This window comes from Podarcis raffonei, chromosome 11 (genome assembly GCF_027172205.1).
Source record: "Podarcis raffonei isolate rPodRaf1 chromosome 11, rPodRaf1.pri, whole genome shotgun sequence".
NCBI lineage: Eukaryota > Metazoa > Chordata > Lepidosauria > Squamata > Lacertidae > Podarcis > Podarcis raffonei.
This window is the reverse complement of record NC_070612.1, coordinates 11,150,573-11,153,153: the sequence shown is the minus strand read 5'-3', so window position 1 is coordinate 11,153,153 and position 2,581 is coordinate 11,150,573.

Sequence of the window (2,581 nt, the reverse complement as noted above, 5' to 3'; positions counted from 1 at the left end):
TGTGACTAACAGGGTTGCCGTAAGCCTTCTGAACTAACTGCCTGGACAAAAAAGGACTGTACCAAGCAGTTGCTAATAGCAGACCCACCACAGCTTGGAGCTTTTGTCCAGCTGTAGCTGAGCACGCAACTGAACACTGGACTGCATTCAGATCACACACGCCACCCAAAGAATCCTGGGAATGGTAGTTTGTTCAGGGCGATGGGAACTGTAGCTCAGCGAGGGAGTAAACTACAGTTCCCAGAATTCTTTGGGGGGGGGTGAGGGTGCTATGAGAAGATGCTGAGGTCAGGTCCTGCCCACCTATCACAGGTGGCTGTTGGGGGTGAGGACACAGAACAATCTGTCCTCCCTGGCAGAAAAGGTTCCTTACCTCTGGTAAAGGAAGACAACAGACGAAGCAACAGTTATTACCACAGTTATTACCAAACACTGAGGTCCAGCTCCGAGGGCCTTCTGGCGGTTCCCTCACTGTGAGAAGCGAGGTTACAGGGAACCAGGCAGAGGGCCTTCTCGGTAGTGGCACCCACCCTGTGGAACGCCCTCCATTCAGATGTCAAGGAAATAAACAACTATCTGACTTTTGGAAGACATCTGAAGGCAGCCCTGTTTAGGGAAGTTCGGTCCCTGCTCCTGCCAACCTAGCAGTTTGAAAGCAAGTCAAAGTGCAAGTAGATAAATAGGTACCGCTCCGGCAGGAAGGTAAATGGCGTTTCCACACGCTGCTCTGGTTCGCCAGAAGCGGCTTAGTCATGCTGGCCACATGACCCGGAAAAACTGTCAGCGGACAAATGCTGGCTCCCTTGGCCTATAGAGCGAGATGAGCGTGCAACCCTAGAGTCGTCTGCGACTGGACTTAACGGTCAAGGGTCCTTTTACCTTTACCTTTACTTGCCTCCTACGCCACTTTGCCGATTTTAGGACGTCCGCTGCACCACCCTATGCATCTCAACTCAGAATTAAACCCCACTAAGTTCAATGGGTGACTCTCAGATGTATAGAGAATGGCTGCCCAAGATAGCTGTGTAGTTCAAAAGCTTGCATACTCCATTGAAAGCTGCTAAACTGAGATCTATGCAGAAGCATTCCTTAGGGTGGATGTGTAAAGGGAAACAACAGGGAAAGTCATAGATAGTTCCAATGGCGAGTGTGGAATTATGTTATGTTATTTGGAGTTATGTAGCCACATCAGATTTGCATGCAGAAGGTTCCAGGCTCAATTCCTAGAATGTCCCCCAATTAAAAACTTGGGAGAGCTGCTGCCAACTGTCTGACTGAGTATAAGCCAGCTTCTTATATTCCCACAGTATTCAAAGGGCAATGTAATTAAAATATACAATAAACAAACAAACTGTTATAAGAAAACCCCCTGCTCCTTTACCCTTATGGGGGTGTCCAAGGGCCCACATAGAGTCCTTAAGTAGGTTCTCTATCGGAAGGAGAAAATAACAGAGGCCAATCAGAGAATATTGAGAAACAAAGCAGCTAGTAAGCCTGATCTTTATTAAACTGTTGCACCCCATGCAGGGAGGAAGGAGAGGAAACCAGAACAACGGTGTGCAAGCCCTTATACAGTAGAACCTCTACAGTGGTACCTTGGGTTACATACGCTTCAGGTTACATACACTTCAGGTTACAGACTCCGCTAACCCAGAAAAAGTACCTTGGGTTAAGAACTTTGCTTCAGGATGAGAACAGAAATCGTGCTCCAGTGGTGCAGCGGCAGCAGGAGGCCCCATTAGTTAAAGTGGTGCTTCAGGTTAAGAACAGTTTCAGGTTAAGAACGGACCTCCGTTGGAAGACACAAGAGCTACCCACATTGGAAGAATGGCAGACAAAGGTGATAGACTACATGGGACTGGCTGAGATGACCGGCAGAATCCGTGACCAAGGGAAAGAGACGGTGGAAGAAGATTGGAAGAAATTTAAAGTTTATCTTAAGAACTGTTGTAAAATTAATGAGTGTTAAAATGTCTTGGGTAATGCAAAATAGAATTGCAGTGACAAACAATTGGATATGAGAAAAAGGATTTAAAGAAAGTGCTACAAGTAATTGAAATTAGGGGTTGCTGGAAAGATTTAAAACAGGGATGCAGAAAAAGGAGGTATGGGGAAGTCGCTGAAAGAAGGTTTAAGGAAAAAAAGGTTAAGAAATTATACGTGTTTATATGTTTGTTTGTTTATGTATTGTTTTGTATTGTCTTTTAATATGTGTTGAAAAATCAATAAAAATTTATATATATATAAAAAAAAAGAACGGACCTCCGGAACAAATTAAATACTTAACCCGAGGTACCACTGTACTTACAACCGCCTCCACTCGTGGACGTTCCAAGTTGCAACCATGGCAAACCCAGAAGTAACCAGTGGGTTTTCCGCCATTCACACATGCGCAGAAGCAGGCACTTGCCACCCACACCTGCGCACGGCGCCTCTCCCAGCACCTGTTTCTCCATAAGGACGGGCCTCTGGAATGGATTGTGGTCGTGAGTAGAGGTTCCACTGTACAGTATAAACTTTTGAAATTGCCCGCCCTGTAGACCAAGACCACCCCCCAAAACATCACACATACATCACAGAA